This window comes from Lonchura striata, chromosome 11 (genome assembly GCF_050655825.1).
Source record: "Lonchura striata isolate lonStrDom1 chromosome 11, ASM5065582v1, whole genome shotgun sequence".
In the NCBI taxonomy this organism is placed as follows: Eukaryota; Metazoa; Chordata; class Aves; order Passeriformes; family Estrildidae; genus Lonchura; species Lonchura striata.
In genome coordinates this window covers 4,805,066-4,832,971 of record NC_140713.1, presented here as the reverse complement: position 1 = coordinate 4,832,971, position 27,906 = coordinate 4,805,066, and positions in this window count along the sequence as shown.

Sequence of the window (27,906 nt, the reverse complement as noted above, 5' to 3'; positions counted from 1 at the left end):
GCTCCGGGCACGTTTCCGACGGCAGCAGCGGCGGCAGCGGCCCGGGAAGCCGCGTTCCCTCAGGCCAGGTGTCGGAGGGTGCCTTTGCCGAGGCCTGCGGGCAGCACGGGCCCGGAGCTGGCTGGGGCCCGTCTGGGGAGAGCGTTTGAGGCCGCGCAGCCCGGCGGCTCCGGAACGGCCGCGCGGCAGCGGCGGAGGCGGCGCGGGGCGGGAGAGGCGGCGGAGGCCGCGCTGAGCCCGCGCCGGCACCGCCGCGGCTCCGGGCGGGCGGGGAGGCTCCCGGCGAGGGGCCGCAGCTCCCGGGCAGTGCCCGAGATTCCCACCTGCGGCCAGAGCTGCTCCACGAGCTCCCGCCCTGCCGGGCTTCTCTTCTGGGCAAAGGCTGAGCCCAGCGGGGTTTGGCCGCCGCTCCCCCTCTGCCTCCCCACAGGCGGGGCCATCGCGGGAGGGGCTTGGGCCGGGCTTGTTCTCCTGGATGCGGGCAGGCCGCCGCGTTCAGCAGCTTTGTACCTGCTGATTATCGCTATTTAATGCCTGCTGCTCTTTCCTGTCCTTTCCTTTTTCTTTTTTTTTTGTTTTTTGTTTTTTGTTATTTTTCCCTTGTGCCTACTCACATTCGCCTCTCTTTGTTGATGAAAAAAGATTGGATAAAATTAAAAGGGGAGCAAACCTCTTTTGGAGTGTCCGGCTCTTAAATTAAAGCAAGAGAGTAGATGAAATAATTTGTACTTTTCCCAAGTCCTGCAGTGAAGTCACAGAGTGCTAATATTGAAATGAATGTCTGCTTCTAGCACTAGAAACAGCTTTGGACTTGATATTATAAAATTGTGAGCAACTGCCCCCACAGTGCAATGAAGATGAATGTAAGGTTATAAATAAATATTACAGTATTCCTAGGTATTAACGCCAATCATGAGCAGGACTTTTGGATCAGAATCAGGTTGCACAAAAAGCATTTGCAGCTTCTGCTGGATTTTGGTTAGGACCATCTGCTCGTTTGGCTGGTGAGAAATGCAAATTGATGAATTTGGGTAGGAATTTTTCATAGCCTTTTTTCATGATGGGTAGAAGCTAGATCGTCATGTATAACATTTGGGGAGGATTGGAGCAAACCTTTTCCACTTTGATGTCCTTTTTTCTCCCCTGTACTATATAATGCCCAACTTCTGCTTATCCTTTCTATGTTAAATGCATTATGTGCTTCTGAGCTATTTTTTATTTTTGGCTGTTGTGGTTTGACACGGAAAGAGAATTTTTTCCGGAAGGAAGAGGTCAATTTAGATATTGACCAATTAGAGGTGGACACGCCTCTGAGAACACAGAGGGTTAAAAGCAGAATTCCCAGGGGAACTCGCTCTCTTTGGTTCCGGTCAGCGTGCAGTGTGGGCTCTCCCCTGCCCAGCAACGAGCTGGGCGGGGCAGGGGAAAGCCCCATGGCCTGATAAAGGTAAGGCCGAAGGGTGGAAGGACTGGAACCGGGCTGGCCCCTGCAGATGGAAGGGTGGAAGAAATCTGGGATGTCTCCATTCCCCCCCAGCGGGAAGACAGCGGCAGTTTGTCAGCAATTCCACCGCGAGGAAGGAGGAGCGGGGCGGGGGGGGGAAGCTGCAAGGTGCCCAGTCGCGTGGGAGTTGCTGGATGTCTGGGCATCGAGCCGTCCTGGGAGTTTGGACTTTTAACCCTTCCTTGAGAAATGAAAGCTTTGTGAATTTTCCTTTCCCCTCCTCGAATTGAAAGAGAGGAAAGAGGGACACCTTGGACCCTGGGATGTTAGAAGGAGGAATTCTAGATGGAAGGGGGACAAGGAGTGGCTTTGGCTGGACTTTTCTGTGTTAGCCACAACCTGAACCAATCTTCTCCTCCAAGAGGGACTGTGTTTTGGGAGGATGCCAGTGAGTCAAGAGACCTGCTTCAGCTGGGAAAAAAGACAAAATTGGAGTGAACAGAGAAAAGGTTAGAGGGTTTGTGGTGGCACCCCCTTGTCCTGGAAAGGAAAGAGAAGAGAAGAAGATCTCTGTTCTTGAGCCCTCGGCCCCAGGGGAAAATGGGGGGGACTGTGGTCCCAAACAATGAAAAACTGAACTGTTGTTTTCTCCCCTCTTGGCAGGGCATCCTTGAAAGGAAAAATCCTAAAAGCAGTCGGTCCATCCATGCATTTGGTGGTGAGAGCACTGTGCATGGAAAGGAGAAGGGTCACCATGGCAAACTTTTCCTCCGGGCGGTGCCATGTGTGACATGGAAGCACAGGATGTGGAGCTGTGTTTCCTTGGGGGGTCTGTGGCACAGGAGAGACTCTGTTCCCTCGATGGACTGAGTATTGATTGTTTGGGGGGTGGAAACGTGATTGGGGTCGAGATTGTGTCTCACTGTGGTTTGTTGAAGTTGGGTGGTGGGGGGAGGAATGTTTTGCAAGGTTGTCATTTGATCTTTGTGTGGTTTTTCTTTCCTTCTTTAGTTTTTTCTTTTGTAGTAGTAGTTTAATACAGTTTTTTTCTATTATTAAGCTTGGGCCTGCTTTGCTCTGTTCTAGACTCCACAGCATTCAAGGGAGGGATCACATTTTCATGGGGGCACTGGCATTGTGCCAGTGTCAAACCATGACATTGGAGAATAAGTTAAACAACACAGCACAAAACTCTTGCAGCTATCAGCTATGATTATATCCTTTCTTCATTAGGGGTGAGAGCCAATAATACGTAGCAGATGAGATTAATCCAATGGATTAACGGCCCGCACAAGGGAAAACAAGATACTAAGTATTCACCAAGTTCCTTTTATGGTTGTCAGACTGACCTTAAAAATGTTACCTGTCAAAATGAATGTGTCCTGAAGCATATGAAGATATTTTTTTACACTTCCAGAGAGGGATTAACACACATTTTTGAGGAGCCTGAGAAACACCTTCAAGTGACCATAGATGGTAAATTAAGGTCCCATTCAGGGGCTATGAAGGAAGCCCTTCCTTCCGTGGATGCTTCCTTCCAGTGCCTGCTGCTTCTGAGCCAGCAGAAACCCCTTTTTGAGCAAAACACGCATTTGCTGCATATAACCTGTGTCCTCCTCTTCCTTTTACAGGGCATGCACTGAGCATGAGGACATCTGCTCCTGTTACCTTTCAACAAGGCAGAAATGTCACATTCTGTGAGTTTAACTCAGCTCAGGCTGGGGCTAAACATTATCTTGGCAACACAATGACCCGCTTCATAAAAGCAAGCTGAGACACTTTCATAATATTGTAGCTAATGACATTTCATCTGACTGTTTCTGCATTTCATTTTTCAGTTACAGATGCAATTTTGTTTACTAGGGTGAGGGTAGGAGTCATCATTTTTAAACTAGGTTCATATTTCTGAAGAGCAGAGCTCTTACATGGTGCTGAACTAGTGATTTTGTTAATATTCCATTTCCAGAGTTTCTTGTTCTTGTTCAGGTTATGCTTTGGAGCACAACCTGAAAAAATCCTTATAAGTAGCTTTAAAAACCTTTAAGTACCAATGTAAACATGGTGAGAAACTCCCTGGGATTTTTTCCAGTTGTTACAAAATGTTATCTTTGGAGATAAATACCGGAAATTTTCCGATAGAATATATGCATGTGTGTTTCTGTACATTGCACCTTGCCTGTATCAGGGGGAAAGAGGCCGCAGTAAAGGGAGTGTTTATAGAGAGCCAATAAATAAGGGCAATTTCAAAGCAACGATTCATTACATTGATATTCAGCAATAATACAATACCATGAGCAATGGGTAGTCCTTAATTGCTGTCAGTCGTTAGCAAAGGTGTCCAGTGGAGGAGTTCTTAAGTTTCCCATAAAATGCCAGTGGAAGGATACCCATGGCCCAGTCCCATACAGGCTGCACTGATAGCCCTTGATGGTCCCACTTGCAGAAATCAGAGGTGAAAGCTCGTCAGCAAGAAAAGCTGGAAATGAAGGAGGATATTTTTGTTTTTTGCGGCCTGCAGTTTTTCGTCTGTCCTTAGTGGTTTCTTTTTCCCACAGCATCTTGTCACAGTTCTTTTCACTTCGTAGTCTTGGAATTCTGGTTTTTGCCAGGCATGCTTCTCCCTTACTCCGCAGGATCACTTTGGTTTGATGAGACACTTTCTGCATTTTCTGCAGGATAAATTTGGTTTTCCTGGACATCCTTCCTGCCTGCTCTTCATGCTTTGTCTTCTGTGCCAATTTTACTGCTTGCGGATGTTTTCCTCTACACTATTTGTGCAGTTGTACCCTAAATCTCTGGATGCCCAATTTGCAGTATATGTGTACAAACATACATGTGTATTCATTGATTGATTTATTTGTTAGCTGTGTTACATAAAAGGTTAGTTGCTTGGTATTGTTATTCTGATTGTCACTGTGTTACAAGAGCCTTACTGACTCCCCATGGTTCGGTTGTTTTAGTTTTCTGAGGTCTAGGTTGGAGACAAACTAATATTACTGATATTTTAGTCTGGTTTTATTCTAGGGACTCATCATGCCTGTAAGTCTGAAACTTTGGAAAAGTCTGCTTTTTGTTTCTTCCAGTTAATATTTTGTTACTTGATACTTACTGGACAGAAAGAAAAAGATGTTAGATCTTTTTTGTCTTGCTGTTCAGTTAGAATGTCCTTATTTCCTGTCTCTCTTAACCTTTCAGTGTTTTGCTCCACCCTCACTATGCCTAAAAGCATCCCTTCAGTATCTGGATTGTGTAGATTCTAAGTGGAATCAGTGAGATTTTTTTTTCCAGTAATGCTTTGGAATTAAGCCCCCAGCCTTTTTCTTTTGCTTACATTACCTCCTTCCTTTAGGCAGAGTTCTCTGCTCAAGAATCTTTAAAGTGTAATTAGGGTCAACTTGTGCCAAAGCTGTATTTGAACAGTTAAATTGTGCATGCATACAGGTCTGTAGGTGCGTGTATATGAATAGAGACAGGGAGTTTGTAATGGTCTAGACCTACACACACCTATATTTACAAACACTGCAGAAATCCCACTGTTCCACGACTGGTTCCTAGTGCTTCCCCGTCACCGTAATTCAGTTGCATCACGTGCCATAATCTTTTCCTCCACAGAGTTTTAGGTCACCTGCATACTTGATCGAGGCACAATACAGCTCTTTCCAGTCTTCATAAATATTAATTATGTTAATTAAATATTAAATCAAATAGTAAATCATGATTAAAGGTAAAATCTTAAACATTTACGGAAGGAGATCCAGTGTTGGTGACTCTGAGAGCACATACGCAGACATTTCCTTCTAGTTAATGTTGTGCCATTTATAATTGTTAGGTAATGGTCCAGCAGCCAATGATGTGTTTCAGACAGCTATCTTCATGTTCAAGTGACATCATTCTTTCTCCTTGAAAGAGATTTGTTGAGCTATATTGAAAGCACTGACAACATTTCTGCAGCAAATTTCTGGTTTGGAGAACGATGATTGCAGCACACAAGACCCGAGAATTATTCTGCTCAAAGCTGAGCTTCCTCCGCAGTTCAAAGGCTGCTGGCCCTGGAACTTGGATTTGGAGTAGTTTAGAACATAGTGAAGGAATGTTGTATTTTAACCTAATCATCGCTGGGAAGGGGGAAACTCACACCTGATTAAACTTTCTGTTCGTGGAATTTCATCCTACTTGTGGCACTGGAGTTGGTATTTTTATTGACAAACTGTCATGAATTTACATTTGAACATGTAAGTTATAGTAGGATGGGAAAAAGTCAGGTCAGTAATGCCCGTACTGTTTATTTTTTCTCTATTTATGCTGTTTGTTTTGAAGTGTTATAATTTTCACATATTTAACTGATTTTCAAATATTCAACAAACCTGTCAGATTATTTTCACTAAATCACCATTCTGAAGAAAAGTGTAAAGAATTCACATTGTTCCAGCATTAGAATCATAGTGTTTGACAAGATATCCTACCTCTTTTATGAGGAGACAGATCTCAAAAGAGGAATTTTTAAGGATCCTTCCTTATAAAATGTTTCAGCAACTGCATTAATTTGTCGTGTTCCTGTGAACAGGTATTGGGAAAAACCCCATAATTACACTTGTGTTCACCATTTGAATCGCAATTTTTATGCCTTAGGTGGCTGTTTCAGAACCTGTTTCCCAATAGTACATTGTAATCAATTTAATGCATGTTAAAATCTCATTGTTTATTTGGGTACACTTATCAGCTGATGAAATTGCCGCTCATTGAAATTCAGTTGTGAAGTTAGCCATCTTCATCTGCAATCAAGCTGTACAAGCCTTGTTAAAATATTTTATTTATAGTAAAAATATCTGAGAAGAAATAAACATAAAAAAAAATATAAGTGGACAAGAGTGTTACAAAGTAGAAATTTTATGAACCTTGTGCCACACTTTTAAAAGTGATATTTTTGATATCTCCTTTTATGCTTGTTTTTCCAAACATATATGCTCCAAATTGGACCATTGAATATTTGTTTGTTCCTGTAACTTCTATTACATCTTATTGTTTTCCTTCAGTACACTGTTGCTCACTAAGAAATAGTCAAGTTCCCTTTTTAGAATCATTGCTGTATGCAAGTGAAGGAAGGTGGGGAAAAAAGCTTTAAAAATAAAAAAGTCTTGTTTAATGAAAGAGCTGCATGCTAATAACTGCTTGGTTAGGGATATAAATGTATTTTTATGTAAGATATATAGATATAGATAGCGATAAACCTACAGAAGCAGAACTACTGAAATACGAAGGGATCCTTTGCACCAGAAGTTCTGCTGTATGCTCTAGAATTTCCTTGGGGTTTTACCCTCCATCTCATGAGCTGTTAGAGACAGCAGTAATAGGGGCACCAGGAGGTGCCTCCGGGGCTCTCGGGCTACGTGGATGGCTGATTTCAGGTGCTCTGGGCCTGCCTGGGGCAGAGCCAGGGCCAGGGGCCATGGCCAGGCTGTGCCGTTGGGTTCCGTGCTCAGCGGCATCACCGTTGGCAACCACGGAAGGCTCCCCGGGAGCTCCAGGGACAGCGGCCGGTACCGTTGGCTCTCACTGCGTCTCGAGGCAGCGGCGAGTGCAGCAGGCGAGAGGAAGGCTCTGCTAGACAAGGGTTGGGGCGGCAGGATCGGCAGCCATGGTGAGTTTTGGGGCAGGGGTGAGGGTGCAGGGGCCACCTTGGGCAGAGCAGGTGCCACCACGGGGCTGCAGGGATGTGGCCTGACCTTCCCCTTGAGCTCCCTCTCCCATGCATTCCCAGGGCCCTGCATGTCCTGCCCCTTAGCCCAGGAGCCATCTCCCTCCCAGCCCTGCTGAGCCCCTTCTGTCCCTCTTCCTGCAGACCATCGGTGGAACTCTCACCAAGATCGTGGTGATGCTGGGCGCCTTCTCGTTCCTGTGTAGGAGGGATGACCAGACCGTGAAGGTCACCGAGGAGCTCCTGCGCCAGCACGAGGAGCAGCGCAAGCAGGAGATGGCCATGCTGCAGGAGATGGGGAAGAGGATCCAGGAGGTGCCCGAGATCACCGAGGACAGCCTGTTTCTCTGGGCCATTGAGCAGTGGTGGTTCTGGCCCTCTGTGGAGATTCTCCTGGTGCTCTTTTCTGTCTACAGGTTGCCCAAGCAGGACAGCTCTGCCAACGACAGCTCAGCCTGCGGAGGAGCTCCAGCGGTGCCCGCAAGGAAGAGAAGGATGACGAGGAGGAAGAGGATGCGTGCCGTAGCCGACTTCTTTGACAAGCTGGATCAAGTCAGCCTTCCAGATGCCTGTCTGGAGTCGAAGCACGGCAGAAGTCAGAGGAGGGTTTGGAAGGGATGGTCAACGCATCTTCCAAGCCCTTCCCACAAGCGATTTTGGGACAGAGTTGCAGCCAGGGAACACAGTAGTATTCATTCTTAGGCTGTGTGATTTTATGTTCCCAATACCAGATAGTATTTTAGATGGTTAAGAAGTTTTTACTTTAGCTATAGCGTATAAGAATAGTAATGCAATTGTTCATAATTAGGAAGTAGTTCTATTGAAGCAGCAAATGTAATGCTATATAAATATGCTTAGAGTACAATCTAAGGAATAGAGTAGTAATCATTGTTAGATTATATAGGTTACCTTTCCCAATCTAGATTGTATATTAGATGTTTAAGAGTTTTCATTTTAAGTATAGTCTATAAGTGTATTATATAGAACATCTTACTAATATAGGAATATTAGTAAAATTGTTTAAAAATAGGACGTAGAATTTAGAGCTATTAAAGTAAAAAATGTAGCTAACTAAAATACCTAACTAAATGTCCTATGATAGCCACTAAAAGTCTTGTTCATTGTAATGTCCCTAGTACTTTATTAAATTAAACCTTTGTTTTGTTTCAATGTTTGCAAGTTGTAGTTTTTAAAGATGCTAGAATCTGTAAATAAATACATTTGCCTTGTTTCACAAGTGTCGTACTTGATGGAATTTTGTCCCGTACCCCAGCGGTGTAAGACATTTTTATAGGAAGCAAAGGAAGCAATACAATTTCTTCCTTGCAGCGACAGCTGGTTTATTGGAAGAGGTGTTCAGCAGTAGCACGCAGAGCCCGTTGTCACGGAGCCGCCCCTCACGCCGTGAAGGGATGCGCTCTCCAAGGGCCCGAGGCTGCGCTCTCCCACCTTTCCCTCGGGCCGGCAGAGCCGCAGCAGCACGAGGCGCGCACTTGTCCGGCTCCTGCCTGAGAGGGGCCGGCTCCGGGCACGTTTCCGACGGCAGCAGCGGTGGCAGCGGCCCGGGAAGCCGCGTTCCCTCAGGCCAGGTGTCGGAGGGTGCCTTTGCCGAGGCCTGCGGGCAGCACGGGCCCGGAGCTGGCTGGGGCCCGTCTGGGGAGAGCGTTTGAGGCCGCGCAGCCCGGCGGCTCCGGAACGGCCGCGCGGCAGCGGCGGAGGCGGCGCGGGGCGGGAGAGGCGGCGGAGGCCGCGCTGAGCCCGCGCCGGCACCGCCGCGGCTCCGGGCGGGCGGGGAGGCTCCCGGCGAGGGGCCGCAGCTCCCGGGCAGTGCCCGAGATTCCCACCTGCGGCCAGAGCTGCTCCACGAGCTCCCGCCCTGCCGGGCTTCTCTTCTGGGCAAAGGCTGAGCCCAGCGGGGTTTGGCCGCCGCTCCCCCTCTGCCTCCCCACAGGCGGGGCCATCGCGGGAGGGGCTTGGGCCGGGCTTGTTCTCCTGGATCCGGGCAGGCCGCCGCGTTCAGCAGCTTTGTACCTGCTGATTATCGCTATTTAATGCCTGCTGCTCTTTCCTGTCCTTTCCTTTTTCTTTTTTTTTTGTTTTTTGTTTTTTGTTATTTTTCCCTTGTGCCTACTCACATTCGCCTCTCTTTGTTGATGAAAAAAGATTGGATAAAATTAAAAGGGGAGCAAACCTCTTTTGGAGTGTCCGGCTCTTAAATTAAAGCAAGAGAGTAGATGAAATAATTTGTACTTTTCCCAAGTCCTGCAGTGAAGTCACAGAGTGCTAATATTGAAATGAATGTCTGCTTCTAGCACTAGAAACAGCTTTGGACTTGATATTATAAAATTGTGAGCAACTGCCCCCACAGTGCAATGAAGATGAATGTAAGGTTATAAATAAATATTACAGTATTCCTAGGTATTAACGCCAATCATGAGCAGGACTTTTGGATCAGAATCAGGTTGCACAAAAAGCATTTGCAGCTTCTGCTGGATTTTGGTTAGGACCATCTGCTCGTTTGGCTGGTGAGAAATGCAAATTGATGAATTTGGGTAGGAATTTTTCATAGCCTTTTTTCATGATGGGTAGAAGCTAGATCGTCATGTATAACATTTGGGGAGGATTGGAGCAAACCTTTTCCACTTTGATGTCCTTTTTTCTCCCCTGTACTATATAATGCCCAACTTCTGCTTATCCTTTCTATGTTAAATGCATTATGTGCTTCTGAGCTATTTTTTATTTTTGGCTGTTGTGGTTTGACATGGAAAGAGAATTTTTTCCGGAAGGAAGAGGTCAATTTAGATATTGACCAATTAGAGGTGGACACGCCTCTGAGAACACAGAGGGTTAAAAGCAGAATTCCCAGGGGAACTCGCTCTCTTTGGTTCCGGTCAGCGTGCAGTGTGGGCTCTCCCCTGCCCAGCAACGAGCTGGGCGGGGCAGGGGAAAGCCCCATGGCCTGATAAAGGTAAGGCCGAAGGGTGGAAGGACTGGAACCGGGCTGGCCCCTGCAGATGGAAGGGTGGAAGAAATCTGGGATGTCTCCATTCCCCCCCAGCGGGAAGACAGCGGCAGTTTGTCAGCAATTCCACCGCGAGGAAGGAGGAGCGGGGTGGGGGGGGGGAAGCTGCAAGGTGCCCAGTCGCGTGGGAGTTGCTGGATGTCTGGGCATCGAGCCGTCCTGGGAGTTTGGACTTTTAACCCTTCCTTGAGAAATGAAAGCTTTGTGAATTTTCCTTTCCCCTCCTCGAATTGAAAGAGAGGAAAGAGGGACACCTTGGACCCTGGGATGTTAGAAGGAGGAATTCTAGATGGAAGGGGGACAAGGAGTGGCTTTGGCTGGACTTTTCTGTGTTAGCCACAACCTGAACCAATCTTCTCCTCCAAGAGGGACTGTGTTTTGGGAGGATGCCAGTGAGTCAAGAGACCTGCTTCAGCTGGGAAAAAAGACAAAATTGGAGTGAACAGAGAAAAGGTTAGAGGGTTTGTGGTGGCACCCCCTTGTCCTGGAAAGGAAAGAGAAGAGAAGAAGATCTCTGTTCTTGAGCCCTCGGCCCCAGGGGAAAATGGGGGGGACTGTGGTCCCAAACAATGAAAAACTGAACTGTTGTTTTCTCCCCTCTTGGCAGGGCATCCTTGAAAGGAAAAATCCTAAAAGCAGTCGGTCCATCCATGCATTTGGTGGTGAGAGCACTGTGCATGGAAAGGAGAAGGGTCACCATGGCAAACTTTTCCTCCGGGCGGTGCCATGTGTGACATGGAAGCACAGGATGTGGAGCTGTGTTTCCTTGGGGGGTCTGTGGCACAGGAGAGACTCTGTTCTCTCGATGGACTGAGTATTGATTGTTTGGGGGGTGGAAACCTGATTGGGGTCGAGATTGTGTCTCACTGTGGTTTGTTGAAGTTGGGTGGTGGGGGGAGGAATGTTTTGCAAGGTTTTCATTTGATCTTTGTGTGGTTTTTCTTTCCTTCTTTAGTTTTTTCTTTTGTAGTAGTAGTTTAATACAGTTTTTTTCTATTATTAAGCTTGGGCCTGCTTTGCTCTGTTCTAGACTCCACAGCATTCAAGGGAGGGATCACATTTTCATGGGGGCACTGGCATTGTGCCAGTGTCAAACCATGACATTGGAGAATAAGTTAAACAACACAGCACAAAACTCTTGCAGCTATCAGCTATGATTATATCCTTTCTTCATTAGGGGTGAGAGCCAATAATACGTAGCAGATGAGATTAATCCAATGGATTAACGGCCCGCACAAGGGAAAACAAGATACTAAGTATTCACCAAGTTCCTTTTATGGTTGTCAGACTGACCTTAAAAATGTTACCTGTCAAAATGAATGTGTCCTGAAGCATATGAAGATATTTTTTTACACTTCCAGAGAGGGATTAACACACATTTTTGAGGAGCCTGAGAAACACCTTCAAGTGACCATAGATGGTAAATTAAGGTCCCATTCAGGGGCTATGAAGGAAGCCCTTCCTTCCGTGGATGCTTCCTTCCAGTGCCTGCTGCTTCTGAGCCAGCAGAAACCCCTTTTTGAGCAAAACACGCATTTGCTGCATATAACCTGTGTCCTCCTCTTCCTTTTACAGGGCATGCACTGAGCATGAGGACATCTGCTCCTGTTACCTTTCAACAAGGCAGAAATGTCACATTCTGTGAGTTTAACTCAGCTCAGGCTGGGGCTAAACATTATCTTGGCAACACAATGACCCGCTTCATAAAAGCAAGCTGAGACACTTTCATAATATTGTAGCTAATGACATTTCATCTGACTGTTTCTGCATTTCATTTTTCAGTTACAGATGCAATTTTGTTTACTAGGGTGAGGGTAGGAGTCATCATTTTTAAACTAGGTTCATATTCCTGAAGAGCAGAGCTCTTACATGGTGCTGAACTAGTGATTTTGTTAATATTCCATTTCCAGAGTTTCTTGTTCTTGTTCAGGTTATGCTTTGGAGCACAACCTGAAAAAATCCTTATAAGTAGCTTTAAAAACCTTTAAGTACCAATGTAAACATGGTGAGAAACTCCCTGGGATTTTTTCCAGTTGTTACAAAATGTTATCTTTGGAGATAAATACCGGAAATTTTCCGATAGAATATATGCATGTGTGTTTCTGTACATTGCACCTTGCCTGTATCAGGGGGAAAGAGGCCGCAGTAAAGGGAGTGTTTATAGAGAGCCAATAAATAAGGGCAATTTCAAAGCAACGATTCATTACATTGATATCCAGCAATAATACAATGCCATGAGCAATGGGTAGTCCTTAATTGCTGTCAGTCGTTAGCAACAGGTGTCCAGTGGAGGAGTTCTTAAGTTTCCCATAAAATGCCAGTGGAAGGATACCCATGGCCCAGTCCCATACAGGCTGCACTGATAGCCCTTGATGGTCCCACTTGCAGAAATCAGAGGTGAAAGCTCGTCAGCAAGAAAAGCTGGAAATGAAGGAGGATATTTTTGTTTTTTGCGGCCTGCAGTTTTTCGTCTGTCCTTAGTGGTTTCTTTTTCCCACAGCATCTTGTCACAGTTCTTTTCACTTCGTAGTCTTGGAATTCTGGTTTTTGCCAGGCATGCTTCTCCCTTACTCCGCAGGATCACTTTGGTTCGATGAGACACTTTCTGCATTTTCTGCAGGATAAATTTGGTTTTCCTGGACATCCTTCCTGCCTGCTCTTCATGCTTTGTCTTCTGTGCCAATTTTACTGCTTGCGGATGTTTTCCTCTACACTATTTGTGCAGTTGTACCCTAAATCTCTGGATGCCCAATTTGCAGTATATGTGTACAAACATACATGTGTATTCATTGATTGATTTATTTGTTAGCTGTGTTACATAAAAGGTTGGTTACTTGGTATTGTTATTCTGATTGTCACTGTGTTACAAGAGCCTTACTGACTCCCCATGGTTCGGTTGTTTTAGTTTTCTGAGGTCTAGGTTGGAGACAAACTAATATTACTGATATTTTAGTCTGGTTTTATTCTAGGGACTCATCATGCCTCTAAGTCTGAAACTTTGGAAAAGTCTGCTTTTTGTTTCTTCCAGTTAATATTTTGTTACTTGATACTTACTGGACAGAAAGAAAAAGATGTTAGATCTTTTTTGTCTTGCTGTTCAGTTAGAATGTCCTTATTTCCTGTCTCTCTTAACCTTTCAGTGTTTTGCTCCACCCTCACTATGCCTAAAAACATCCCTTCAGTATCTGGATTGTGTAGATTCTAAGTGGAATCAGTGAGATTTTTTTTTCCAGTAATGCTTTGGAATTAAGCCCCCAGCCTTTTTCTTTTGCTTACATTACCTCCTTCCTTTAGGCAGAATTCTCTGCTCAAGAATCTTTAAAGTGTAATTAGGGTCAACTTGTGCCAAAGCTGTATTTGAACAGTTAAATTGTGCATGCATACAGGTCTGTAGGTGCGTGTATATGAATAGGGACAGGGAGTTTGTAATGGTCTAGACCTACACACACCTATATTTACAAACACTGCAGAAATCCCACTGTTCCACGACTGGTTCCTAGTGCTTCCCCGTCACCGTAATTCAGTTGCATCACGTGCCATAATCTTTTCCTCCACAGAGTTTTAGGTCACCTGCATACTTGATCGAGGCACAATACAGCTCTTTCCAGTCTTCATAAATATTAATTATGTTAATTAAATATTAAATCAAATAGTAAATCATAATTAAAGGTAAAATATTAAACATTTACGGAAGGAGATCCAGTGTTGGTGACTCTGAGAGCACATACGCAGACATTTCCTTCTAGTTAATGTTGTGCCATTTATAATTGTTAGGTAATGGTCCAGCAGCCAATGATGTGTTTCAGACAGCTATCTTCATGTTCAAGTGACATCATTCTTTCTCCTTGAAAGAGATTTGTTGAGCTATATTGAAAGCACTGACAACATTTCTGCAGCAAATTTCTGGTTTGGAGAACGATGATTGCAGCACACAAGACCCGAGAATTATTCTGCTCAAAGCTGAGCTTCCTCCGCAGTTCAAAGGCTGCTGGCCCTGGAACTTGGATTTGGAGTAGTTTAGAACATAGTGAAGGAATGTTGTATTTTAACCTAATCATCGCTGGGAAGGGGGAAACTCACACCTGATTAAACTTTCTGTTCGTGGAATTTCATCCTACTTGTGGCACTGGAGTTGGTATTTTTATTGACAAACTGTCATGAATTTGCATTTGAACATGTAAGTTATAGTAGGATGGGAAAAAGTCAGGTCAGTAATGCCCGTACTGTTTATTTTTTCTCTATTTATGCTGTTTGTTTTGAAGTGTTATAATTTTCACATATTTAACTGATTTTCAAATATTCAACAAACCTGTCAGATTATTTTCACTAAATCACCATTCTGAAGAAAAGTGTAAAGAATTCACATTGTTCCAGCATTAGAATCATAGTGTTTGACAAGATATCCTACCTCTTTTATGAGGAGACAGATCTCAAAAGAGGAATTTTTAAGGATCCTTCCTTATAAAATGTTTCAGCAACTGCATTAATTTGTCGTGTTCCTGTGAACAGGTATTGGGAAAAACCCCATAATTACACTTGTGTTCACCATTTGAATCGCAATTTTTATGCCTTAGGTGGCTGTTTCAGAACCTGTTTCCCAATAGTACATTGTAATCAATTTAATGCATGTTAAAATCTCATTGTTTATTTGGGTACACTTATCAGCTGATGAAATTGCCGCTCATTGAAATTCAGTTGTGAAGTTAGCCATCTTCATCTGCAATCAAGCTGTACAAGCCTTGTTAAAATATTTTATTTATAGTAAAAATATCTGAGAAGAAATAAACATAAAAAAAAATATAAGTGGACAAGAGTGTTACAAAGTAGAAATTTTATGAACCTTGTGCCACACTTTTAAAAGTGATATTTTTGATATCTCCTTTTATGCTTGTTTTTCCAAACATATATGCTCCAAATTGGACCATTGAATATTTGTTTGTTCCTGTAACTTCTATTACATCTTATTGTTTTCCTTCAGTACACTGTTGCTCACTAAGAAATAGTCAAGTTCCCTTTTTAGAATCATTGCTGTATGCAAGTGAAGGAAGGTGGGGAAAAAAGCTTTAAAAATAAAAAAGTCTTGTTTAATGAAAGAGCTGCATGCTAATAACTGCTTGGTTAGGGATATAAATGTATTTTTATGTAAGATATATAGATATAGATAGCGATAAACCTACAGAAGCAGAACTACTGAAATACGAAGGGATCCTTTGCACCAGAAGTTCTGCTGTATGCTCTAGAATTTCCTTGGGGTTTTACCCTCCATCTCATGAGCTGTTAGAGACAGCAGTAATAGGGGCACCAGGAGGTGCCTCCGGGGCTCTCGGGCTACGTGGATGGCTGATTTCAGGTGCTCTGGGCCTGCCTGGGGCAGAGCCAGGGCCAGGGGCCATGGCCAGGCTGTGCCGTTGGGTTCCGTGCTCAGCGGCATCACCGTTGGCAACCACGGAAGGGTCCCCGGGAGCTCCAGGGACAGCGGCCGGTACCGTTGGCTCTCACTGCGTCTCGAGGCAGCGGCGAGTGCAGCAGGCGAGAGGAAGGCTCTGCTAGACAAGGGTTGGGGCGGCAGGATCGGCAGCCATGGTGAGTTTTGGGGCAGGGGTGAGGGTGCAGGGGCCACCTTGGGCAGAGCAGGGGCCACCACGGGGCTGCAGGGATGTGGCCTGACCTTCCCCTTGAGCTCCCTCTCCCATGCATTCCCAGGGCCCTGCATGTCCTGCCCCTTAGCCCAGGAGCCATCTCCCTCCCAGCCCTGCTGAGCCCCTTCTGTCCCTCTTCCTGCAGACCATCGGTGGAACTCTCACCAAGATCGTGGTGATGCTGGGCGCCTTCTCGTTCCTGTGTAGGAGGGATGACCAGACCGTGAAGGTCACCGAGGAGCTCCTGCGCCAGCACGAGGAGCAGCGCAAGCAGGAGATGGCCATGCTGCAGGAGATGGGGAAGAGGATCCAGGAGGTGCCCGAGATCACCGAGGACAGCCTGTTTCTCTGGGCCATTGAGCAGTGGTGGTTCTGGCCCTCTGTGGAGATTCTCCTGGTGCTCTTTTCTATCTACAGGTTGCCCAAGCAGGACAGGTCTGCCAATGACAGCTCAGCCTGCGGAGGAGCTCCAGCGGTGCCTGCAAGGAAGAGAAGGATGATGAGGAGGAAGCGGATGCGTGCCGTAGCCGACTTCTTTGACAAGCTGGATCAAGTCAGCCTTCCAGATGCGTGTCTGGAGTCGAAGGACGGCAGAAGTCTGAGGAGGGTTTGGAAGGGATGGTCAACACATCTTCCAAGCCCTTCCCACAAGCGATTTTGGGACAGAGTTGCAGCCAGGGAACACAGTAATATTCATTCTTAGGCTGTATGTTTGTATGTTCCCAATACCAGATTATATTTTAGACGGTTAAGAAGTTTTCATTTTAGGTATAGCGTATAAGAATAGTATTTCAATTGTTCATAAATAGGAAGTAGTGCTATTGAAGCAGCAACTGTAATGCTATATAAATATGCATAGAGTTCAATCTAAGGAATAGAGTAGTAATCATTGTTAGATTATATAGGTTACCTTTCTCAATCCAGATTGTATTTTAAATGTTTAAGAGTTTTCATTTTAAGTATAGACTGTAAGTGTATTATATAAAATATCTTACTAATATAGGAAATGATAAAATTGTTTATAAATAGGATGTAGAATGTGCTGTGCTATCCACTAAAATTCTTGTTCATTGTAATGTCCCTAGTACTTTACTCAATTAAACCTTTGTTTTGTTTCAATGTTTGCAAGTTGTAGTTTTTAAAGATGTTAGAATCTGTAAATAAATACATTTGCCTTGTTTCACAAGTGTCGTACTTGATGGAATTTTGTCCCGTACCCCAGCGGTGTAAGACATTTGTATAGGAAACAAAGGAAGCAATACAATTTCTTCCTTGCAGCGACAGCTGGTTTATTGGAAGAGGTGTTCAGCAGTAGCACGCAGAGCCCGTTGTCACGGAGCCGCCCCTCACGCCGTGAAGGGATGCGCTCTCCAAGGGCCCGAGGCTGCGCTCTCCCACCTTTCCCTCGGGCCGGCAGAGCCGCGGCAGCACGAGGCGCGCACTTGTCCGGCTCCTGCCTGAGAGGGGCCGGCTCCGGGCACGTTTCCGACGGCAGCAGCGGCGGCAGCGGCCCGGGAAGCCGCGTTCCCTCAGGCCAGGTGTCGGAGGGTGCCTTTGCCGAGGCCTGCGGGCAGCACGGGCCCGGAGCTGGCTGGGGCCCGTCTGGGGAGAGCGTTTGAGGCCGCGCAGCCCGGCGGCTCCGGAACGGCCGCGCGGCAGCGGCGGAGGCGGCGCGGGGCGGGAGAGGCGGCGGAGGCCGCGCTGAGCCCGCGCCGGCACCGCCGCGGCTCCGGGCGGGCGGGGAGGCTCCCGGCGAGGGGCCGCAGCTCCCGGGCAGTGCCCGAGATTCCCACCTGCGGCCAGAGCTGCTCCACGAGCTCCCGCCCTGCCGGGCTTCTCTTCTGGGCAAAGGCTGAGCCCAGCGGGGTTTGGCCGCCGCTCCCCCTCTGCCTCCCCACAGGCGGGGCCATCGCGGGAGGGGCTTGGGCCGGGCTTGTTCTCCTGGATGCGGGCAGGCCGCCGCGTTCAGCAGCTTTGTACCTGCTGATTATCGCTATTTAATGCCTGCTGCTCTTTCCTGTCCTTTCCTTTTTCTTTTTTTTTTGTTTTTTGTTTTTTGTTATTTTTCCCTTGTGCCTACTCACATTCGCCTCTCCTTGTTGATGAAAAAAGATTGGATAAAATTAAAAGGGGAGCAAACCTCTTTTGGAGTGTCCGGCTCTTAAATTAAAGCAAGAGAGTAGATGAAATAATTTGTACTTTTCCCAAGTCCTGCAGTGAAGTCACAGAGTGCTAATATTGAAATGAATGTCTGCTTCTAGCACTAGAAACAGCTTTGGACTTGATATTATAAAATTGTGAGCAACTGCCCCCAGAGTGCAATGAAGATGAATGTAAGGTTATAAATAAATATTACAGTATTCCTAGGTATTAACGCCAATCATGAGCAGGACTGTTGGATCAGAATCAGGTTGCACAAAAAGCATTTGCAGCTTCTGCTGCATTTTGGTTAGGACCATCTGCTGGTTTGGCTGGTGAGAAATGCAAATTGATGAATTTGGGTAGGAATTTTTCATAGCCTTTTTTCATGATGGGTAGAAGCTAGATCGTCATGTATAACGTTTGGGGAGGATTGGAGCAAACCTTTTCACTTTGATGTCCTTTTTTTCCCCCTGTACTATATAATGCCCAACTTCTGCTTATCCTTTCTATGTTAAATGCATTATGTGCTTCTGAGCTATGTTTTATTTTTGGCTGTTGTGGTTTGACACGGAAAGAGAATTTTTTCCGGAAGGAAGAGGTCAATTTAGATATTGTCCAATTAAAGGTGGACACGCCTCTGCGAACACAGAGGGTTAAAAGCAGAATTCCCAGGGGAACTCGCTCTCTTTGGTTCCGGTCAGCGTGCAGTGTGGGCTCTCCCCTGCCCAGCAACGAGCTGGGCGGGGCAGGGGAAAGCCCCATGGCCTGATAAAGGTAAGGCCGAAGGGTGGAAGGACTGGAACCGGGCTGGCCCCTGCAGATGGAAGGGTGGAAGAAATCTGGGATGTCTCCATTCCCCCCCAGCGGGAAGACAGCGGCAGTTTGTCAGCAATTCCACCGCGAGGAAGGAGGAGCGGGGCGGGGGGGAAGCTGCAAGGTGCCCAGTCGCGTGGGAGTTGCTGGATGTCTGGGCATCGAGCCGTCCTGGGAGTTTGGACTTTTAACCCTTCCTTGAGAAATGAAAGCTTTGTGAATTTTCCTTTCCCCTCCTCGAATTGAAAGAGAGGAAAGAGGGACACCTTGGACCCTGGGATGTTAGAAGGAGGAATTCTAGATGGAAGGGGGACAAGGAGTGGCTTTGGCTGGACTTTTCCGTGTTAGCCACAACCTGAACCAATCTTCTCCTCCAAGAGGGACTGTGTTTTGGGAGGATGCCAGTGAGTCAAGAGACCTGCTTCAGCTGGGAAAAAAGACAAAATTGGAGTGAACAGGGAAAAGGTTAGGGGGTTTGTGGTGGCACCCCCTTGTCCTGGAAAGGAAAGAGAAGAGAAGAAGATCTCTGTTCTTGAGCCCTCGGCCCCAGGGGAAAATGGGGGGGACTGTGGTCCCAAACGATGAAAAACTAAACTGTTGTTTTCTCCCCTCTTGCCAGGGCATCCTTGAAAGGAAAAATCCTAAAAGCAGTCTGTCCATCCATGCATTTGGCGGTGAGAGCACTGTGCATGGAAAGGAGAAGGGTCACCATGGCAAACTTTTCCTCCGGGCGGTGCCATGTGTGACATGGAAGCACAGGATGTGGAGCTGTGTTTCCTTGGGGGCTCTGTGGCACAGGAGAGACTCTGTTCCCTCAATGGACTGAGTATTGATTGTTTGGGGGGTGGAAACCTGATTGGGGTCGAGATTGTGTCTCACTGTGGTTTGTTGAAGTTGGGTGGTGGGGGGAGGAATGTTTTGCAAGGTTTTCATTTGATCTTTGTGTGGTTTTTCTTTCCTTCTTTAGCTTTTTCTTTTGTAGTAGTAGTTTAATACAGTTTTTTTCTATTATTATTAAGCTTGGGCCTGCTTTGCTCTGTTCTAGACTCCACTTCACAGCATTCAAGGGAGGGATCACATTTTCATGGGGGCACTGGCATTGTGCCAGTGTCAAACCATGACATTGGAGAATAAGTTAAACAACACAGCACAAAACTCTTGCAGCTATCAGCTATGATTATATCCTTTCTTCATTAGGGGTGAGAGCCAATAATACGTAGCAGATGAGATTAATCCAATGGATTAACGGCCCGCACAAGGGAAAACAAGATATTAAGTATTCACCAAGTTCCTTTTATGGTTGTCAGACTGACCTTAAAAATGTTACCTGTCAAAATGAATGTGTCCTGAAGCATATGAAGATATTTTTTTACACTTCCAGAGAGGGATTAACACATATTTTTGAGGAGCCTGAGAAACACCTTCAAGTGACCATAGATGGTAAATTAAGGTCCCATTCAGGGGCTATGAAGGAAGGCCTTCCTTCCGTGGATGCTTCCTTCCAGTGCCTGCTGCTTCTGAGCCAGCAGAAACCCCTTTTTGAGCAAAACACGCATTTGCTGCATATAACCTGTGTCCTCCTCTTCCTTTTACAGGGCATGCACTGAGCATGAGGACATCTGCTCCTGTTACCTTTCAACAAGGCAGAAATGTCACATTCTGTGAGTTTAACTCAGCTCAGGCTGGGGCTAAACATTATCTTGGCAACACAATGACCCGCTTCATAAAAGCAAGCTGAGACACTTTCATAATATTGATATTCATAATAATGACATTTAATCTGACTATTTCTGCATTGAATTTTTCAGTTACAGATGCAATTTTGTTTACTAGGGTGAGGGTAGGAGTCATCATTTTTAAACTAGGTTCATATTTCTGAAGAGCAGAGCTCTTACATGGTGCTGAACTAGTGATTTTGTTAATATTCCATTTCCAGAGTTTCTTGTTCTTGTTCAGGTTTTGCTTTGGAGCACAACCTGAAAAAATCCTTATAAGTAGCTTTAAAAACTTTTAAGTACCAATGTAAACATGGTGAGAAACTCCCTGGGATTTTTCCAGTTGTGACAAAATGTTATCTTTGGAGATAAATACAGGAAATTTTCCGATAGAATATATGCATGTGTGTGTCTGTACATTGCACCTTGCCTGTATCAGGGGGAAAGAGGCCGCAGTAAAGGGAGTGTTTAGAGAGAGCCAATAAATAAGGGCAATTTCAAAGCAACGATTCATTACATTGATATCCAGCAATAATACAATACCATGAGCAATGGGTAGTCCTTAATTGCTGTCAGTCGTTAGCAACAGGTGTCCAGTGGAGGAGTTCTTAAGTTTCCCATAAAATGCCAGGGGAAGGAAGCCCATGGCCCAGTCCCATACAGGCTGCACTGATAGCCCTTGATGGTCCCACTTGCAGAAATCAGAGGTGAAAGCTCATCAGCAAGAAAAGCTGGAAATGAAGGAGGATTTTTTTGGTTTTTGCGGCCTGCAGTTTTTCATCTGTCCTTAATGGTTTATTTTTCCCACAGCATCTTGTCACAGTTCTTTTCACTTTGTAGTCTTGGAATTCTGGTTTTTGCCAGGCATGCTTCTCCCTCACGCCGCAGGATCACTTTGGTTCGATGAGACACTTTCTGCATTTTCTGCAGGATAAATTTGGTTTTCCTGGACATCCTTCCTGCCTGCTCTTCATGCTTTGTCTTCTGTGCCGATTTTACTGCTGGCGGATGTTTTCCTCTACACTATTTGTGCAGTTGTACCCTAAATCTCTGGATGCCCAATTTGCAGTATATGTGTACAAACATACATGTGTATTCATTGATTGAGTTATTTGTTAGCTGTGTTACATAAAAGGTTGGTTGCTTGGTATTGTTATTCTGATTGTCACTGTGTTACAAGAGCCTTTCTGACTCCCCATGGTTCGGTTGTTTTAGTTTTCTGAGGTCTAGGTTGGAGACAAACTAATATTACTGATATTTTAGTCTGGTTTTATTCTAGGGACTCATCATGCCTGTAGTCTGAAACTTTGGAAAAGTCTGCCTTTTGTTTCTTCCAGTTAATATTTTGTTACTTGATACTTACTGGACAGAAAGAAAAAATGTTAGATCTGTTTTGTCTTGCTGTTCAGTTAGAATGTCCTTATTTCCTGTCTCTCTTAACCTTTCCGTGTTTTGCTCCACCCTCACTATGCCTAAAAACATCCCTTCAGTGTCTGGATTGTGTAGATTCTAAGTGGAATCAGTGAGATTTTTTTTTTCCAGGAATGCTTTGGAATTAAGCCCCCAGCCTTTTTCTTTTGCTTACATTACCTCCTTCCTTTAGGCAGAATTCTCTGCTCAAGAATCTTTAAAGTGTAATTAGGGTCAACTTGTGCCAAAGCTGTATTTGAACAGTTAAATTGTGCACGCATACAGGTCTGTAGGTGTGTGTATATGAATAGAGACAGGGAGTTTGTAATGGTCTAGACCTACACACACCTATATTTACAAACACTGCAGAAATCCCACTGTTCCACGACTGGTTCCTAGTGCTTCCCCGTCACTGTAATTCAGTTGCATCACGTGCCATAATTTTTTCCTCCACAGAGTTTTAGGTCACCTGCATACTTGATCGAGGCACAGTACAGCTCTTTCCAGTCTTCATAAATATTAATTATGTTAATTAAATATTAAATCAAATAGTAAATCATGATTAAAGGTAAAATCTTAAACATTTACGGAAGGAGATCCAGTGTTGGTGACTCTGAGAGCACATATGCAGACATTTCCTTCTAGTTAATGTTGTGCCATTTATAATTGTTAGGTAATGGTCCAGCAGCCAATGATGTGTTTCAGACGGCTATCTTCATGTTCAAGTGACATCATTCTTTCTCCTTGAAAGAGATTTGTTGAGCTGTATTGAAAGCACTGACAACATTTCTGCAGCAAATTTCTGGTTTGGAGAACGATGATTGCAGCACACAAGACCCGAGAATTATTCTGCTCAAAGCTGAGCTTCCTCCGCAGTTCAAAGGCTGCTGGCCCTGGAACTTGGATTTGGAGTAGTTTAGAACATAGTGAAGGAATGTTGTATTTTAACCTAATCATCGCTGGGAAGGGGGAAACTCACACCTGATTAAACTTTCTGTTCGTGGAATTTCATCCTACTTGTGGCACTGGAGTTGGTATTTTTATTGACAAACTGTCATGAATTTACATTTGAACATGTAAGTTATAGTAGGATGGGAAAAAGTCAGGTCAGTAATGCCCGTACTGTTTATTTTTTCTCTATTTATGCTGTTTGTTTTGAAGTGTTATAATTTTCACATATTTAACTGATTTTCAAATATTCAACAAACCTGTCAGATTATTTTCACTAAATCACCATTCTGAAGAAAAGTGTAAAGAATTCACATTGTTCCAGCATTAGAATCATAGTGTTTGACAAGATATCCTACCTCTTTTATGAGGAGACAGATCTCAAAAGAGGAATTTTTAAGGATCCTTCCTTATAAAATGTTTCAGCAACTGCATTAATTTGTCGTGTTCCTGTGAACAGGTATTGGGAAAAACCCCATAATTACACTTGTGTTCACCATTTGAATCGCAATTTTTATGCCTTAGGTGGCTGTTTCAGAACCTGTTTCCCAATAGTACATTGTAATCAATTTAATGCATGTTAAAATCTCATTGTTTATTTGGGTACACTTATCAGCTGATGAAATTGCCGCTCATTGAAATTCAGTTGTGAAGTTAGCCATCTTCATCTGCAATCAAGCTGTACAAGCCTTGTTAAAATATTTTATTTATAGTAAAAATATCTGAGAAGAAATAAACATAAAAAAAAATATAAGTGGACAAGAGTGTTACAAAGTAGAAATTTTATGAACCTTGTGCCACACTTTTAAAAGTGATATTTTTGATATCTCCTTTTATGCTTGTTTTTCCAAACATATATGCTCCAAATTGGACCATTGAATATTTGTTTGTTCCTGTAACTTCTATTACATCTTATTGTTTTCCTTCAGTACACTGTTGCTCACTAAGAAATAGTCAAGTTCCCTTTTTAGAATCATTGCTGTATGCAAGTGAAGGAAGGTGGGGAAAAAAGCTTTAAAAATAAAAAAGTCTTGTTTAATGAAAGAGCTGCATGCTAATAACTGCTTGGTTAGGGATATAAATGTATTTTTATGTAAGATATATAGATATAGATAGCGATAAACCTACAGAAGCAGAACTACTGAAATACGAAGGGATCCTTTGCACCAGAAGTTCTGCTGTATGCTCTAGAATTTCCTTGGGGTTTTACCCTCCATCTCATGAGCTGTTAGAGACAGCAGTAATAGGGGCACCAGGAGGTGCCTCCGGGGCTCTCGGGCTACGTGGATGGCTGATTTCAGGTGCTCTGGGCCTGCCTGGGGCAGAGCCAGGGCCAGGGGCCATGGCCAGGCTGTGCCGTTGGGTTCCGTGCTCAGCGGCATCACCGTTGGCAACCACGGAAGGGTCCCCGGGAGCTCCAGGGACAGCGGCCGGTACCGTTGGCTCTCACTGCGTCTCGAGGCAGCGGCGAGTGCAGCAGGCGAGAGGAAGGCTCTGCTAGACAAGGGTTGGGGCGGCAGGATCGGCAGCCATGGTGAGTTTTGGGGCAGGGGTGAGGGTGCAGGGGCCACCTTGGGCAGAGCAGGGGCCACCACGGGGCTGCAGGGATGTGGCCTGACCTTCCCCTTGAGCTCCCTCTCCCATGCATTCCCAGGGCCCTGCATGTCCTGCCCCTTAGCCCAGGAGCCATCTCCCTCCCAGCCCTGCTGAGCCCCTTCTGTCCCTCTTCCTGCAGACCATCGGTGGAACTCTCACCAAGATCGTGGTGATGCTGGGCGCCTTCTCGTTCCTGTGTAGGAGGGATGACCAGACCGTGAAGGTCACCGAGGAGCTCCTGCGCCAGCACGAGGAGCAGCGCAAGCAGGAGATGGCCATGCTGCAGGAGATGGGGAAGAGGATCCAGGAGGTGCCCGAGATCACCGAGGACAGCCTGTTTCTCTGGGCCATTGAGCAGTGGTGGTTCTGGCCCTCTGTGGAGATTCTCCTGGTGCTCTTTTCTATCTACAGGTTGCCCAAGCAGGACAGGTCTGCCAATGACAGCTCAGCCTGCGGAGGAGCTCCAGCGGTGCCTGCAAGGAAGAGAAGGATGATGAGGAGGAAGCGGATGCGTGCCGTAGCCGACTTCTTTGACAAGCTGGATCAAGTCAGCCTTCCAGATGCGTGTCTGGAGTCGAAGGACGGCAGAAGTCTGAGGAGGGTTTGGAAGGGATGGTCAACACATCTTCCAAGCCCTTCCCACAAGCGATTTTGGGACAGAGTTGCAGCCAGGGAACACAGTAATATTCATTCTTAGGCTGTATGTTTGTATGTTCCCAATACCAGATTATATTTTAGACGGTTAAGAAGTTTTCATTTTAGGTATAGCGTATAAGAATAGTATTTCAATTGTTCATAAATAGGAAGTAGTGCTATTGAAGCAGCAACTGTAATGCTATATAAATATGCATAGAGTTCAATCTAAGGAATAGAGTAGTAATCATTGTTAGATTATATAGGTTACCTTTCTCAATCCAGATTGTATTTTAAATGTTTAAGAGTTTTCATTTTAAGTATAGACTGTAAGTGTATTATATAAAATATCTTACTAATATAGGAAATGATAAAATTGTTTATAAATAGGATGTAGAATGTGCTGTGCTATCCACTAAAATTCTTGTTCATTGTAATGTCCCTAGTACTTTACTCAATTAAACCTTTGTTTTGTTTCAATGTTTGCAAGTTGTAGTTTTTAAAGATGTTAGAATCTGTAAATAAATACATTTGCCTTGTTTCACAAGTGTCGTACTTGATGGAATTTTGTCCCGTACCCCAGCGGTGTAAGACATTTGTATAGGAAACAAAGGAAGCAATACAATTTCTTCCTTGCAGCGACAGCTGGTTTATTGGAAGAGGTGTTCAGCAGTAGCACGCAGAGCCCGTTGTCACGGAGCCGCCCCTCACGCCGTGAAGGGATGCGCTCTCCAAGGGCCCGAGGCTGCGCTCTCCCACCTTTCCCTCGGGCCGGCAGAGCCGCGGCAGCACGAGGCGCGCACTTGTCCGGCTCCTGCCTGAGAGGGGCCGGCTCCGGGCACGTTTCCGACGGCAGCAGCGGCGGCAGCGGCCCGGGAAGCCGCGTTCCCTCAGGCCAGGTGTCGGAGGGTGCCTTTGCCGAGGCCTGCGGGCAGCACGGGCCCGGAGCTGGCTGGGGCCCGTCTGGGGAGAGCGTTTGAGGCCGCGCAGCCCGGCGGCTCCGGAACGGCCGCGCGGCAGCGGCGGAGGCGGCGCGGGGCGGGAGAGGCGGCGGAGGCCGCGCTGAGCCCGCGCCGGCACCGCCGCGGCTCCGGGCGGGCGGGGAGGCTCCCGGCGAGGGGCCGCAGCTCCCGGGCAGTGCCCGAGATTCCCACCTGCGGCCAGAGCTGCTCCACGAGCTCCCGCCCTGCCGGGCTTCTCTTCTGGGCAAAGGCTGAGCCCAGCGGGGTTTGGCCGCCGCTCCCCCTCTGCCTCCCCACAGGCGGGGCCATCGCGGGAGGGGCTTGGGCCGGGCTTGTTCTCCTGGATGCGGGCAGGCCGCCGCGTTCAGCAGCTTTGTACCTGCTGATTATCGCTATTTAATGCCTGCTGCTCTTTCCTGTCCTTTCCTTTTTCTTTTTTTTTTGTTTTTTGTTTTTTGTTATTTTTCCCTTGTGCCTACTCACATTCGCCTCTCCTTGTTGATGAAAAAAGATTGGATAAAATTAAAAGGGGAGCAAACCTCTTTTGGAGTGTCCGGCTCTTAAATTAAAGCAAGAGAGTAGATGAAATAATTTGTACTTTTCCCAAGTCCTGCAGTGAAGTCACAGAGTGCTAATATTGAAATGAATGTCTGCTTCTAGCACTAGAAACAGCTTTGGACTTGATATTATAAAATTGTGAGCAACTGCCCCCAGAGTGCAATGAAGATGAATGTAAGGTTATAAATAAATATTACAGTATTCCTAGGTATTAACGCCAATCATGAGCAGGACTGTTGGATCAGAATCAGGTTGCACAAAAAGCATTTGCAGCTTCTGCTGCATTTTGGTTAGGACCATCTGCTGGTTTGGCTGGTGAGAAATGCAAATTGATGAATTTGGGTAGGAATTTTTCATAGCCTTTTTTCATGATGGGTAGAAGCTAGATCGTCATGTATAACGTTTGGGGAGGATTGGAGCAAACCTTTTCACTTTGATGTCCTTTTTTTCCCCCTGTACTATATAATGCCCAACTTCTGCTTATCCTTTCTATGTTAAATGCATTATGTGCTTCTGAGCTATGTTTTATTTTTGGCTGTTGTGGTTTGACACGGAAAGAGAATTTTTTCCGGAAGGAAGAGGTCAATTTAGATATTGTCCAATTAAAGGTGGACACGCCTCTGCGAACACAGAGGGTTAAAAGCAGAATTCCCAGGGGAACTCGCTCTCTTTGGTTCCGGTCAGCGTGCAGTGTGGGCTCTCCCCTGCCCAGCAACGAGCTGGGCGGGGCAGGGGAAAGCCCCATGGCCTGATAAAGGTAAGGCCGAAGGGTGGAAGGACTGGAACCGGGCTGGCCCCTGCAGATGGAAGGGTGGAAGAAATCTGGGATGTCTCCATTCCCCCCCAGCGGGAAGACAGCGGCAGTTTGTCAGCAATTCCACCGCGAGGAAGGAGGAGCGGGGCGGGGGGGAAGCTGCAAGGTGCCCAGTCGCGTGGGAGTTGCTGGATGTCTGGGCATCGAGCCGTCCTGGGAGTTTGGACTTTTAACCCTTCCTTGAGAAATGAAAGCTTTGTGAATTTTCCTTTCCCCTCCTCGAATTGAAAGAGAGGAAAGAGGGACACCTTGGACCCTGGGATGTTAGAAGGAGGAATTCTAGATGGAAGGGGGACAAGGAGTGGCTTTGGCTGGACTTTTCCGTGTTAGCCACAACCTGAACCAATCTTCTCCTCCAAGAGGGACTGTGTTTTGGGAGGATGCCAGTGAGTCAAGAGACCTGCTTCAGCTGGGAAAAAAGACAAAATTGGAGTGAACAGGGAAAAGGTTAGGGGGTTTGTGGTGGCACCCCCTTGTCCTGGAAAGGAAAGAGAAGAGAAGAAGATCTCTGTTCT